The sequence below is a fragment of the Taudactylus pleione genome, unplaced genomic scaffold (assembly GCF_031769625.1).
Source record: "Taudactylus pleione unplaced genomic scaffold, aTauple2 ptg001607l, whole genome shotgun sequence".
NCBI lineage: Eukaryota > Metazoa > Chordata > Amphibia > Anura > Myobatrachidae > Taudactylus > Taudactylus pleione.
In genome coordinates this window covers 2,557,701-2,573,712 of record NW_028286004.1, presented here as the reverse complement: position 1 = coordinate 2,573,712, position 16,012 = coordinate 2,557,701, and the positions used below count along the sequence as shown (strand labels likewise).

The 16,012-nt window shown below is 41.3% G+C and overlaps 1 protein-coding gene across 5 annotated transcripts in view; it reads right to left on the bottom strand.

Moving 5' to 3' along the window:
• LOC148442143 (uncharacterized) overlaps window positions 1-15,528 on the bottom strand; it is a 45,730-nt gene extending 30,202 nt beyond the window's left edge. For 2 of the 5 annotated variants that reach the window (XR_015875910.1, XM_088464205.1), the window contains exons 1-3: window positions 15,073-15,528; window positions 14,218-14,328; window positions 13,301-13,397 (exon numbers count right to left, since the gene is read on the bottom strand). The gene's annotated coding sequence lies outside the window, so the exon portion shown is untranslated. Of the gene's footprint in view, window positions 1-12,146; window positions 12,341-13,300; window positions 13,398-14,217; window positions 14,329-15,072 lie in introns of all 5 variants that reach the window. The other 3 variants (XM_088464201.1, XM_088464202.1, XM_088464204.1) reach the window with 3 other exon arrangements.
• Window positions 15,529-16,012: the final 484 nt, after the last annotated feature.

The window sequence follows — 16,012 nt, the reverse complement described above, 5'->3', positions numbered from 1 at the left end:
CCTGTATGGTGCGGAGCTTGAGTGGAGCATACAGATCACCAGACGGTCAGGTCACTCACTACAGTTCTTGCACTCTCATACAGTGACAGGATGGAGCCACGCATGAACAGATGGTCAAATGGCAGCCATCTTGGAAGAAGTAAAGATACTTCCCTAAAGGAACAACATGGAGGCTGCCCGGTAGAACACTCCATATTTCAACGGAATCGGTATGAAATACCGACGTCTGAATAGCCGATGGTTCTTATACCGACTCTGAAAGCCCGATCATTCACAATCCCTACTGGGGCTGGTAAGTACCTTATCCCTCCCCTGCCCCCCCCCAACCCCTAAGCCTCCCTTGGTGATGCCTAACCCTAAAATTGCAGGGTGGTGCTTAACCCTATGTCCCTTCTGGGGGGGTGCCTAAACCTAACCCCCCTCCCCGCACACCCTAAACCTTACCCTTCCAGTGGAGGGGGTGCCTAACCCTAACTTGCCCCCAGTGGTGTCTAACCCTAACCCCCCTCCCCACAGCCTAACCCTAACACTCCCAGGGGGTGCCTAACCCAAAGTCCCCCCTGGGGGGCGCCTAAACCTAACCCCCCCCGTGGCTAATACTAACCTGTCCTTGCTTACCTTCGATCGGGATGCCTGCTGTCGGGAGTTCATCGTGGGGCTAAAGATAGGCGTCGGGATTTCGAAACCTATCTTTAGTTCTTTAGTCCTGGATCGGGCTTCTATTGTCGGGATTCTGATGGACAGCATCCTGGCCACCAGTAATCTAACTGCATACTATTTCAACAACATGTACCATGTTATTGTATTATCAAACATGTACATATACTTGTTTTCTAAAGACCACTGGAATTGAAAGTGTAATTATCCTTGAAATGCCTATTTACATTCTGGAATAGAGAGGATGCACGCATTCACATATCTATTCACTTAGGGGTCGTACACATATGCACGATTTGCTATACTTGACTTTACATCATACTTGCCTACTTTTGAAAAAGCACTTCAGGGAGATTGTGAAAGCAACACCTACGAGCGCTCTCAGATATGGGCGTATACTGCTATATCTGAGAGGCGTGTCATAAAATTGATTTACATCCACATGTAAATGAGCTCCACAGCAGTTAGTAAGATCTACTTGTTGATGAAAATATACTGATACTTCTCAGAAAATGCATGTATAGCCATAGGGATCATTGTGCCTTATAACCAATGCAGGGAAATTATACTAATGATCCCATTTGAATGTATATGTCTGTTTTTTTCTTTTAGAGAACAGTATCATAATGGGGGTACGGTGAAATGAGGGAGATTGGTAGACTCTTCAGGGAGACAGGGAGATTGCTGCTATTTCAGGGAGTCTCCCTGACAATGAGGGAGGGTTGGCAGGTATGCTTTACATGCCTGCGTGTCTGTCTTTCTTGGAGGACATTAGGCTGCATAATGTATGGTGAAAGCTGCCTTTTGTTATGTTCTGGTCATTTGGCAGGAATGATATGTTAGGTACAGTATGACATACTGGTCATTGCTGGTGAGAGGTGCTGAGAATGGACAATGTATTAGAGAACACACATAAACTCCATTTCCATTTTGCACAGTACACTTAGTGAAAACATTTGTCTCCCCATTGCAGAGACCTGAGAGGGAACATTGCTTTGAAGTCATCATGCTCACACATTAAAATTCTATTGCCAAAAAGTATGTTTTCATTCCTGTTAGCTTTAAAGGTTCTGGTATTTTTTCTGTAGATAGTTTTGTCTCAGAAATTGTAGTTTCTGCCAGAGAGCTGGGCATCCTGCAAGTAGGCATGTCTATTTTTATACTCAATTTTGTGGCACTAAATAGCGATTTGTCTATGTGGTGCAGAGAAGCACAATATGTGTAGTAAATTAATACAAACACTGAGCTAACCTCCACCTCAGAGGTGAAAGAGGATTGCAGTGCTGGGAGCATGTAACGAAGTGTTGTCACAAGCTGCATGGTAATGATTAAATGAAACATAAATTGGCACAATACTTTCACCAGGTCTGACTTGTTTTTACAACCCACTGAAACCTTTAGGAGCACTTCCCATGCTTTCTAGATGCAAAAGTCATTTCTAAGTGTTTTCTATCCTTTTGGTCTATGACCCTCATTATATACTTATTACACTGTGTTGCTGCTTTTTTGACTTCCATACTGTATTTAGCAATTGCACTGGGTCTCCAAGTGTTTTTTTTTTTAAATAATTCCTGCCAATCAATCTCTTTATAACTGTCTCCTCCCTTGCTCTCTTCCGAGTAACTTATAGCCAATACTATTATTGCAATAGGAGGCTCCTGTTCTGCACTGAATTTCTGTTAGCTACCGGATTTCAATGCAGGTCTAGAAGAAGCTGTATCAATCAACGGACTGATAGCTGCTGTGGAAGAGAACCTGGAGAAAAAAGCAATAATCACCTAATATACTTGTATATGAGGGCCTAGATATGGCTCTGTATATTAGATTTTTGACCAGGTAAGCTGTGCATATTAGTCTTTGGCATCATATCAGACTGCATATTGGCATCATATCAGACTGCATATTAGGATGTAGATATGGTTTGCATATTATACTGAGCAGCAGATATGGCTCTTCATATAAGAATTTGCGCCAGATATAGTTATATTAAACTTGGCACTGGATTTGGTTCTGCATATTATAGTCGGCAGCAGATGTGAATTTGCATAGGATTTGAATCCAGATATTACTCTGTATATTATACTTATCACCAGATATGGCTCTGCATATTATACTGAGCACCTGGTATGGCTTTACATATTAGATTTGGCAGCAGATGTGATTTAGAAACATTTTGGATCTACATATGGCTCTGCATTTTAAGACGTGAAGCTTACGAGTGTCTAGTGGAGTGGTCCAAAACTTTCTTGACTCATGGCACCCTAGAGTATCAACATTTTTTTCATGGCACCTCTAGTCCAAAAAAATTTCTTATTGAGGAACGTACAAGTATTATTAAATTACTGTAAGTAAATTTGGCTGACATGTCATCCATGTCATGTTCAGTTGTGTGGTAGTGGACAGGGTTGTTCTCTGTTTTTCCACATATTCTATGATAGGTAAAACTAGAGCTGGTGGTTGCCAATCACATTTACCATAAATAATTTAATTTGGCTCTGGACCAACAACTCATGGCACCCATGTATGTGTCCCAAGGCACCCCAGGGTGCCATAGCATGCAGTTTGGGAACCACTGGTCTAGTGCATTGAGCTGGGGAAGTAGGGAAGGAGTTTAAAATGTTGCTCTTGGTACTGGTGCATTATAGTTATGCCTCTTTCTCATACAAACACTTCTGGTCAAAGGTTTTAGAACACCCTCATTTATCCAGTGTTTGTTGACAGTTAAACAATTCATGTAGTAGATTAAATTAAATGGCACAAAGGTAAGTGGTAAAATGCTATAGGTTAAAAAAAAGGTTTAGGAATGCAAAAACTGAAATATAATGTTACTCTCAGAGTTATAAAGTAAGGCCTTTTTCAGGGTGCAAGTAAGTTTAGCAGCAATAAAAAAGAAGCTTGCTTGGTCCATGAAGCACCTCCAGTGGACTACTGAAGACTGGAAGGTCTGTTATGGTTTCTGTTATGAATTCCAATATTTTTTTAGAAATCCATAACAGAAACCTTGCAGGTCTGCGATTTATGGTAATTAAAAAAATACATCGGAATTGGAGAGGTGGAAACATTGTGAATACCTTAAAGAAAGTTGAAACAAAGTGGATTTTCGAATTAAAAACACTGCAACCCTGTGGACTTACCATAGATATTGAACTTAATGCCTTTTTATAATATCAATTTTAAAACAATACTTTTCATTATTTTTTATATATTTTTTACATATATTTATCAAATATACATTTCACCAATTTTATTTAAAGTGGCACCTATCTTAAAATTGTTTCCACTTGTATAAAACCTTATTAAACTTTCACAATATAGGTATAATGTTTGAGCACATGGATACCGCTTTTTTAGATTAATTTCTTCCCGGCATTTCCGGTCTTTTAGCATTGCTTAATAAAGTTTTAGTAGTATAAAAGGAAGCCCTAGTGGAACAAACGGCCATCCTTAAAGTGCGTATATCATCATTCATGGTCGGTTCAGGCTAAGTGCCAGCAAGACACGTGGAGGCCAGACTCTAGTGCACCTGCTCCTACTACAGCCCGGATCAGTTTCCCCGACCAGATACCATCCACATTGGAAATTCAACCTACCAATGTTACCGGAGAAACAAAGAAGGGTGAGTTAGGGTAATATAGGGATAGCATTCATCACGGGCATTAGTGTTCCTATAGACCGGATTCCATCACATATCCTCCAAAAGGAGCTACAGTATAAACAAATTATTTACTAACCATTTCCTTTTCAGGTGCCACTATATTCAATGAGCGCTCATTTATTCCCAGCAGGGTTTTTGTACATCATTGAGAAGACGAAATAATGGTTCCTCGGGGTGTGGGGTTTATTACCCAATGTTTTACTATTAAAAGCATCTCTCTTTAAAATTTTGAGCTTAATGCCCCCATGCATGGTGCAATTTTTTTTTACACAATTTGTCCGTTTTCGCTCGATTTGACTGACCAATCGTGTAAAAAGTGCCGTGTGTGGAGATGATCACGATGCTGATGCGGTCCCCCTCATCGTACATCATCGTCACTGATCAATGGAACCTGCAGAAAGATATCGACCTATCTTTCATGATTTGGCACACATCGTTCCGTGTGTGTGCATGATGAATGACGTGATGGATGATGGACGATATGTTTTCACTTTTCCTCCCATTATTTAAATTCCAGCATCGTGAGGTTGTTTGCTACAAAGTATATACCGTTTACCATCTGCAGTCGTTTACAACCCATCTATATTGTTTGGTCGTTTGTACAATCGTTCCGTGTGTGGGCACAAAATCATTTGACCGGGAGACTTCAGGAATTCAAGGGAAATCAAACCAGAACTGCTATATAACCTAATATAACTTTTTTTAATTCTATCTAAAGTTCTAAAATTTTAGATATTTTTGATTATTAAATGTTGAAAGAACTCAAGCATTATGCACTCGCTGGAATAATTGTACTTTCTAATAAGTTTCAATATGAGTAGTAAATACATCATACAGTAACTTTTTGTGAGTGTCTATAGTTCACAGTTGGCTTAAAAATGTATTTCTTACACAGTAATTTACTTTAGAGCAGTAATCATTTTTCAAATAATTTTATAGTAAGCAAATGTTTTAGTATATAATATCTATAATATTTAATAACCATAATATATATATATAATTTCCCTATGCTAACCAAAATGCAACATCCTTCCTAAGAAAAAAAAATACTGTTTATAACTCAGACATAGGGCTCACAGTGAAAACGGGATCGATATCCTACAAAGTAAACGAGTAGAAACAGACAGGGCCTTGGCACAGCCGATCGATAAAAAAACCTCAGCCGCCTTCCAAAAAACCTTCCAGTGAAGCAAATTTATCGGCTCAGCCTTTAGGGACAGCATTTTCAATTAAAGGCAGCTGTAAAGGATCAACATCCACTCTGCAGACCCGTTTATTCTGGGCAACTCCTGTAAGCCAGAGTTGAAGGGTTGATGGATGACTGAGGTTGATGGATAAAAAGCAGTAAGGGTTTGGAAGCTGTAGTTTTAACTCTTTCCTCAAGTCTTTTTAACAAACTGTGCAAATAGATTTTGACATTCATAGTACCAGTACTGTTAGTTTGTAAGTCTACTTATGTGGAGATCATTGGTTAAGGTGATGTAGCACTTTCCAGTAAATGAAACATGCAGTACACATAGGGGGACATTTTTTAAAACACAATTGTTTTGATTTAATAAATGTCACATACCAAGCAGGTTTTCACCACAAAGCTGCAGTATTATCTATCCAGAGATTTGGTTGGTAATGAAAACCCAAATAGCTGGCAATGTGGTTTAAAATCCCTGTATCAGAAGTAAATTAGCTAAGACTGATAGGTAAAACTGTATTGCCCCTTGGTTATTAAAAAAAAAATTGTTGTGGTTTTTGTTGTGGTTTTTTAATGTAAGTAAAGTTAAACTGTGGCCACTTATTATAATAGATATAAAAATATGATATGTACCCCTTATTAATAAAAACTAAAAAGCATTAGTATTGTAAATAAATAATGAATATGTTCCCCTTTTTAGATATGTAATTAATATGTTCCCCTATTTATTGTTGTCAGTATTCTGACTGCGGCATCCCGACTGCCGGGATCCCGTACCCAACCCACACTAAAGGGAGCTCCTCACAGGAAATTAGTTAGTGTCCAAGCCTCAATACTTACTAGACAGGTAGCCAATCAGGAGCAGTCTCTCATCTGTCATGGAAGCAATTGATTTTACTATACATATAAAACAAACTTTCTTTCCCATTCGTGTATCCTGTTTTCTGTTTAATGGCTAGTAATATAGTTTTGTTCCAGCCCCATAAGCCATTTGTAAAATACTATAGTTTTAGTGCAACACAATCAAAAGTGAAAACAAATATGGTGCTAGTACTGTATTGTGTTACAGGTGGTCATAGAATTGTTTCATGTGGTGAATACAATTTCACTTGGGCCGGTCTTTGCAAGTGCAGGACCCACTGCAATATCCATTAACCTACTGGAGGGAGAATTACTATTGCTACTTCCATTGGCCCTGTCATCATCCTCCTCTCCTTATTTTCCTCCTACCAACATGCTTCCTTCAGCATTATAGCTTCTCTATTCACCTATTTATCATCATCTTCTGACCCACATCATCTTATACCCGCATGGCACAGGAATTGCTCCCCACCCTGCCTACGGGAGCTTTCTAATCTCAACGCTCCTAAAAACCCATGGATGTTGACGATGTAGGCAGCATATTGCTACCCTCTCCCCCGCTGGTTCTCTATGCTACCTCTACAGTATGCTCAAACATCTCTTTTCCTGCCCGGTTCTCTTTCCTCCTTTTTCAGGTTTTTCCTTTACCCCATGCATTCCCCTTGTTTCCCCAGAAATCACGAATTCTCTGTCACCTCTGTCCATCATTTCTATTTTACTTTTCCACAGGCATCCCAGCAGCATATCAGCATCATTATATCCGCAATGCTTTAAAGGCAGCTCTTTTTTTGTTCTTTAATAATTAATGGTCTGTGATATTACTGTAATAAGTACCTTTGGTGAATGCATAGGGCTTTGTTAAAACCAGCCCTGAGTTTTACTTTTTAGAACATTTTGCCAAATATTATTCTGTATAATGCACAGCATACATAAAAAAGTCACACAAACATATAGATGCTAAATAGCTAAACATCACGTAGATGTACAATGTAGCTATGCAAGTCTTGCTAAAATTCAATGTAATGCTAAGTAGTAAACAGGTGATTTTAATATGAGCATAAAGTGGAGAAAGATTATCAATAGAATTGTGTACTTGAGCAACTAATAAAAATCCACAAATGATCCAAACTGCCTTCTTTTGTATACTGTATGCATCATGTAGAGATGAATCTAAGTCCATTTGTGCTATGTAAAAAAGGCACTATGCTGCATTGCTCATGTACCAAAAAATGCAGCTATATTTAGAGTTACATATGAAATGCAGTTGAAACCCATTGCAATGGGGATGAGCATGTGTATATTCAGTGCAATAAGAGTTTGTGCACCTATGTTTTTTAGAGCTTCTTCCCTTAGAAGCAAAGCCCGTGCTTAACCGTGTAATTTCCTCTATGAAATGGAGGCCCCACATTTCAGGTTTCAAAGTTATATTTTATGTCATGTCATGTTTGGGGTTTTCAGATCCAAGTCAGGACCCGTAGACTGGGCAATGAGTCGTAGCAGAATAGTGGTGGTGAAATGAGTGGTCTACTCATGGGTGACACCAGGGGCAAACTCAGGATTTTTACAAGGGGGTTTCATAATATATATAAGAGATGAGCCGGTTCGGTTTCCTGGAAAGTGATTGGTTTGTTAAACTGTGCATGTCCTGTTTAATATATACAACAGAAAGGTGGGTTGGCGGGCCCAAGCACAATTCCATCTTGCACCTCTTTTCTTTGCATTATGCGCTGTTTGGTGCATTGCTGACTGACATTTTTAATTTTATAGTTTATTAAACTGCCATCCTGTCTGCCATCGCTGTGTGGCAAATGTTTCATAGATATTCTATATTTTTTTAATCTGCCGTGCTTTTGTGCTGCTGATCTGACGCTTAATTTTTTTTGTTTCATACTGTATTTAAACTAAAGTCACAAATAGGTATACTTGCAAATACTCATGCCTTTTTGAACTTTGATTTGTAGATACCAACCTGGTGGGCTTGGCTTTCCTTGAACATAACAGCCATGTTTAGTCAGATGCAACTCAAGAACCAAATGGATAGGCTATTTTGTGATGGTATCTGGAGATGAAGTACAATGATGACAGATGTTTACTACCAGACTTTAATAATCCCTCTACCCCCTTCCAGTTCAGAGCTTCTGTTTTATGTGCTGCCACATTAATAGTTCTTCCACCCGTTCAAGAATCGAAATGGGCAGGTGCAACACTGGCAAAACTCCCGTTGGTGGGAGGGCCAAAGGACAATTCCATCTTGCACCTCTTTTCTTTGCATTATGCGCTGTTTGGGGTACATTGCTGACTGTCTTTTTGTGTAGATGACAAACATTATTGTATATTTTATTAAACTGATTTTTGTGTAGATGACAAACATTATTGTATATTTTATTAAACTGCCACTGCAGTGCCATTCTCTTTTCTAGATGTGCCATGTTGGTAATTGAACTTCCACAGCCACTGAAATCTTCTATATGTGTTTGATGAATGCCAAAAATGGCCAGAAATTTTTATGGCCACAGACAGCATCTCCTACATGCCCCTTTCATTTTTATTTTTAAAAATTCAGAACCACCAAAGAGCTGAAATGGGGCATGGACTGATGTGAATGAGTAAAATATGTTTTGTAAATGCCACTCCTCCTCCCTCATAAATTTGCTTCAGAGTCCAAAACTTAGATTAAATTTACTACGAATCAACCCTTCCTTTTCCTGCCTTCCACTACATACAAACTCTACCTCTCTCGGACCACTGATCTAGTTCTTCGTTAATGAAAAGTTACTGCCACTCTTGTTTCCTAGATGTGCCATGTTGGAAGTTGAACTGCCACAGCTGCTGAAAACTTCTACATGTGGTTGATGAATGCCAAAAATGTCCAGAAATTTTTATGGCCACAGACAGCATCTCCTGCATGCCCCTTTAATTATTATTTTTTTAAATTAGGAACCACCAAAGAGCTCAACCGGGGCAAGGACTGATATAAATTAGAAAAATATTTGTTGTAAATGTCTCCTCTCCTCCCTCATAAATCAACACTTCCTTTCCCTGCCTTCAACTACATACATACTCCAACTCTCTCAGGCCTCTTGATTAATAAAAACATTTCTTTCCTGATGTGCCATGTTGGAAGTTGAATTGCCACACCCGCTGAAAACTTTTTGTCATGTGGTTGCTGAATGCTGAAAATGTCCAGAAATGTTTATGGCCACAGACAGCATCTCCTGCATGCCCTTTTAATTTAAAAAAAATATACTAAACCACCAAGTTGGCGAAACTTAGGACATGTGGTTCACCAATGCTCTCCCCTCCTCCCTCATAAATTTGCTTTGGAATCAAAAAATTGAATGAAATTTACTATGAATCAACCCTTGCTTTCTCTGCCTTCAACTACATACAAACTCCATCTCCCCAGACCAATTGATTAATAAAAAGATTTGTTTTCTGATGTGCCATATTGGAAGTTGAACTGCCATGTGTTTGTGCCGCCCACTGCTGCCGTTTAGCTTAGTCATCCAGCTAGCTTGGTGCAATTTTTTGGCCTAAACTGGATGAAAACAATATTATGAGCTGGGAGGTGGTCAAAATTTAGTCAATTTAAGAAAAATAAAAAATACAGAATCAAAACATGAAAGTTATTCCAGATCCAAAACCAAAACATGGGGGCTGGCGCACATCACTAATATATATATATATATTGTATATTATTGTATATTATTATATATGTACATATATACACACACACTTTAGTGTGTTTGGGTGCGTGTATATATATATACACACACACTGTAACATATATATATATACATTTATATATATATATATATATATACACACACTTGCATATATATATATGTATATGCACACATGTATATGCCACACATATATGTCACACATACATCACACACAGCTAAAGGTTGCAGATAGGGATGGGACCGGCCACCATGTCATTAATCCCCACCCATTGGGGCAAAATGCAGCGATTCGCGGGTCAATCAGGAAAAGATGGAGCCAAATGATGCAATTCTAATGGAGTTGCATCATATTGGCTCCGCCTCTTCCCCAATGACCCAGCTGATGCAAGGTAAGTAAGTGTGTGTATGGAAGAAAACAGGGGCATGTCGCAATTGGCCGTGATGGGATCACAGATGCACCAAGGAGGTGTCTGTTTCCTACAGACACCTCCTGCTGCATTTGCATTTGAGATGGATGGAATTGCACAACCGCTAGTGTGCGGCTCTGCAATTCTGTCTGAATCAGGTCCTTAGTCAGGAACATAGCATTAAATTCTTCTGCCAATGCTGTTGCGTGAACGTCAGATGCATTGATCTGGGACCTCACTTCAGGACCATGGGCCTGATTCAGACCCACTCGCGAGCGGCTGTCCGCTCACAAGTGGGTCGATGTTATGGACTGAGCATGCGCACGACGGAGGGAGCTCCGTCGTGCGCATGCGCCAGACACGACGAGTGAAGGAAAGTCCTTCGCTCGTTGTGTCCGATCAAAGGGGGCGTGCTGTCAATGTTGATTGACAGCACGCCCCCTTTGGTGGGCGTGCCGGGGGCGTGCCTCCCTGACGGGGGCGTTCCCATGGGAACGCCCCCCTTCAAAAGCCGGCCCACTGACATCACTAGTGATGTCAGTGGGAGTGATTTTGGCTCTGATAGAGCCAAAATCACTCCGGAGCTTGCGGTTGAAAACCTCAACCGCAGGCTCCGGCTCGCAATTTCGATGGTCGCGATGGTCACGACCATCGCGGCCATCACAATGCACGCTCGTATATCCTGTGGGTGGTGACCCACAGATATACGAGCGTCCAGGAGGACGCTCCATTTTCATGGAGCCCGGCCCTCATTCAGAGCGTGCGCTCTGCTCAGAGCGTACGGCTCTGAATGAGGGCCCATATCCTTTACAATAAGGTACTGTATTTGATAGTGTTGTATTCAAGAGTACAAACTTTCTTTTACCTCATATTCATCACCTTGGTCAGTCAGTATTAGAAGAGATGCGGCTTGGCATTGAAGAATCTGTTGATGAGGAGAGGCTTCAGGAAAGAAAGGAGTGGAAATAATGTGGAATCTTTAGGTATGATGGCAACTGCGGTTTGTAGGACACTGGATTGATGTAGGGATTCACTCAATAGAAGTTAAAAGTGAGGACACCTCAGCCTACAACTCTGCTTTACCGGACTGCCTTTTTGGATCTCCGGGTCTGAATTGCCCAGCCAGCGCAGCTAATTTATACAGCACGGTCTTGCACTGACGGACCACACAGCTGCTGAACTCTGGGCCTGATTCAGCATTGATAACAATTGCAACCGCGTACACAGATCGCTCTGCTGTAACTTAAGGGGATTTTATTTACACATTCATCATTATCCCCCATATTATTCATTCATTTGCTGATATAATTATATGACAATTTAAAACAATTAAAGCAGCGCTCCAATTAAAATTGACAATATATAATTTAAGACAAAATACATTTAAAAACCATTGTAGCTCACAAACAATGTATATCGATGAATGAAAGCACAGATGATATTCAATAACTGACATGCATGTCTAAATATAAGCTCTTGAATTAGAAAAACACCCTTAAAGGCACACTCTGTTAAGCACCAAAGTTCAATGTGCAGTAAGAACTTCAGTGTGAGAATTGTAAGGTATTACCAGCTCGTCGTATTCTCTAGTGTAAAATTGTAATGATGATGGTCTAATAACTATCAAAGACCCATACATGAGGAGTAGTTATTCTGTGGTGCTGGAGCCAATATGAACAACAATCAAGTACCGCATGGATGTGCACGTCTCAGAGCGATCACTGGTGGCGTTATTCTCAATGGGTACTCCTGGATGATCCAATGATGGTCCCTTATTTGAGATTCCACAGGTCCCAGGCTGGTAAACTAAGCTCTTAGTTCAAGGACCAGTAACAGTCTCCACACTCTGGTAGTTCCAACCGCAGTGGTCAAAGTATCTACAGTACTGCAAAAAATAAGGTGCAGGTGCCTGTAATGGAGTGTCACACCAACGCGTTTCCCTGCCAGATTGGCAGTTTTTTCAAGGTGACATAATTATATGTTTGCAGTTACTGCGGACAACCATTAATCATGTTTAACCACAAGGCACCTGGAAAGTCTCTTAGCCTAACTGTGTCTTAGGGGTAAATTTTCTAAAGTAAGAGTTTTTAGAGGTGAAGATGTTGCTCATAGCAACCAATCAGATTCTACTTAACAGTTAACTAGCAATTTCTATAAGATAATAGCTAGAATCTGATTGGTTGCTATAGACAACATCTCCACTTCTACAAACTCTCACTTTAGTAAATTTATCCCTAATTGTCACTTTCTGAATTAGCTATTTGGTAATCGTTTATCAACTGATTTTTAGATTGTTTTAATGTGTATTTTTGACACTGTTTTGGCTTACAAACAATTATTCATATGATGCTTTGCTGTAGGTATTTGTTTATCTGATAAGAGCAGTCAGGGGTGGATTGGGATGGAAAACCAGCCCGGGTAATTTCTGGAAGCAGCCCTAATGGGGGCGAGTCTGCTGACGGGGCGGGGTCTGTGGAAGAGGGCAGGATACACTCTCCTCTTAGGGCCTTGGAGGGACTTTTGCGAACCACTGAGTGGAGCAAGGCCGGCAACATAAATCCTGGTGAATGATACACTCTTTTTGGGGGCCCCCATCCCTAAACAATAGGTACAGGCAGGGACGGACAGACCTGATTACAGCTGGGAAGCTGTACATTTTATGTGTACCTCCATCTGCCTTCCCTCTCACCTTACTTCACATCGAGCTGGAGGTAAGGCGAGGGGGGGGGTTTATACTCGAGTCTGCAATGTTCAGAGTCCCTGGCGCCCTACACATCCACGTACCATGCTTAATGATCTGGCCGGCGCTGGGTACAGGCCAGTCAGTTTGAAAGTGTTTTCTTACCTATATGGTGGAACTTTTGAAGATTTGAGCCTCACTGGACAGCGTCTTCAGCCAGTATTCACTATTCATGTAGGAGATCACATTGTCTGGAAGATGCCTGTTTACATAGAAATATAACCAATGTCATCATCATAACCAGATAATATATAGTAACAGAAGCTTTTGTGCAGGGCGAAATGTGAAACAATTTTTGTGTCTCTCTAGGCCACCCTGTGTTACTCCAGACCCCCCTACATCTCCATCCCCAGGCCCCCCTGTGGTTCTCCAGGCTCCCTGTGTCTTTTTATCTCCAGGCCCTCCTGCCTCTCTCCAGGACCCCCTTATGTCTCTCTCCAAGACCCCCTATGTCTCTCTCCAGGACCCCCTGCATCTCTTCATCCCAGAACTCCCTGCATCTCTCCATCCCCAGTACCCCCTGCATCTCTCCATCACCAGGACCCCCTGCATCTTTCCAGTCTCAATCCCAGTGGGTCTCAGCCTCACTCCCTCAGCCCCAGTGTGTCTCAGCCTCATTACTCCAGATCCAGTGTGTGTGTCTCTGAGCCCTGTTCCCTCAGACCCAGTGTGTGTCTCAGCCCCATTCCCCCAGACCCAGTGTGCATCTCTCAGCCCCATTCCCCCAGACCCAGTGTGCATCTCTCAGCCCCATTCCCCCAGACCCAGTGTGTGTCTCTCAGCCCCATTCCCCAGCATGTGTCTCAGCCCTAGAATGTCTCTTAGTCTCATTCTCCAGCCCCAATGTGTCTCTCAGTCCCAGAGTGTCAGTCAGCCCCAGGTTGTCAGTCTCAGCCTCATTTGCCCAGCCCTTGTGTGTCTCAGCATCATACCCCAGCACTGTGTCATCAGCTCCAAACCCCCTACCCCAGCCCTGTGTCATCAGCTCTTACCTCCCCCCTGCAGCCGCCTCCAATACTTACCTGCTACCCCTTTGTTTGGCTTCCCGTGGCGCTGCTTGTCTGTGGCCAATCCAGTGTCACCGTGCAGGCTGACTGTTGTTGCACGGAGATTGTCCTGGAGATGGGGCCGGGCTGCGGAAGAGCTGGAGCTGTCAGTGGTGACTAACAGGCTATGCAAAGGCTTGTGGGAGGAGCTGGGGGGCTGGGCATGCGTAGCAGCTCCCCCATCTGCATTTTTTTTAACTTTTAGTAAACTTCTGCGCTTGTGCACTGTGCAGAAACTGTAGACCTGCTGAACCAGAGTTGCAGCAGCCAGTGTGTGTGAGTGGGGTGTGGCTGCTGGCCCCTTTTAGGGTTTGGCCCATTGGGGACAGGCCCAGTGTCCTGGCGCCCCAATCCGCCCCTGTAAGCAGTTAAGTGGTGTACTTTTTTCTATTAGTGCCTCCACCCAAGTATTTGTGGTCAGTATGGGCCTACTTGGGAAAACCCAAATGCTAATAGCAATTAAGTCATGTGGTATAGATAACACAATGTATAACTTATACTACTATTCCTGCTCACATCCTGTCCTTCCTGGATTTGTGTGGACTCCAATGACTCTCACCACTCCTCCCAGTAAGTAGACAACATCCAGTATAGTTTTACCTCAATTTATATAGGCAATATATTCATGCATATAAGAACAATAATTTATCTTTTTGCATTACATAACTTATCACATACAGTTACCTCGTAATACACACACTTAATACTACATCATAATAATATATATATATGTATATATATATATATGTAAAACAAAAAGTGAAAAATAAGTGCCTCATAGTGTGATGTTTATCAGTTAAGCACGCACCATTAACACTTAAATATGCGTACCGTAATGTGTCAGCATGCGAGCACGTAATAAATGATCCACAGGATCTCTGTATCTCCCTCTTGGATTTTAAACAGTCCAGTTCTTACTCCACAGTCATTAGTGTGTATATAGGAGAAGAAAACACTCTCATAGTGTATTATCAATGACAATTTTAATTAAACATATGGTGGACACACACAAAAAATTGCATAATTACATTTAAAAAGCGCAATATAGGCTTATCTGAAATGATCACAGCGTCAGCTAACAGAGGTCCCCGCTTCCTCAACGCGTTTCGTCTCTTATACCACTTTGGTAGGAATTCGTCAGGAGCATAACACCTAATGAGATACCTTTCCACCTTATATACCTTTCCCAATAATTATGCATGCCCATATCGGGCTAAAGCCGGATTTCCGGCCGCGGGCGCAATTTTGACTCATGCCGTGCATGTGCGGGAACACCCAGACCTTACGAGTGTTCTTCCTGAGGGCTCTGACGTGTCTCTCAGCAGGGAGGAGGATCACCTCCTCTCTGACCGCCGCCCGCTTACAGTGTGCCGGTCTAATGGCTGGCGTTTCCTCTCGTTACCAGAGGACAAACACCCACGGCCATTTTGGCATAGTCTATATCCATAGACTGACAGGCGCCATTTTTTGGAGTTTCTACTAAGGGGATAACTATATCATTGGGAGGTATATGAGTTAAAGTGTCCGGTGCTACATTTAACAGACATCACATCACTCTTAGAACAAAATTAGATGCATAATAAGCATCATTATTCACAACTATAGTAAAATTCATATTACAATTATCAATCTAAAATACTTCCAAGGGAATTTAAAATATTTTAAAAGTACTTTTAAAATTAATAAATGGTTAATAACTCCATTAATAAATAAATAAATACCTCTAGAAGAACCACAATTTATAATAAGTACAAATAATCAATCTGCTTAC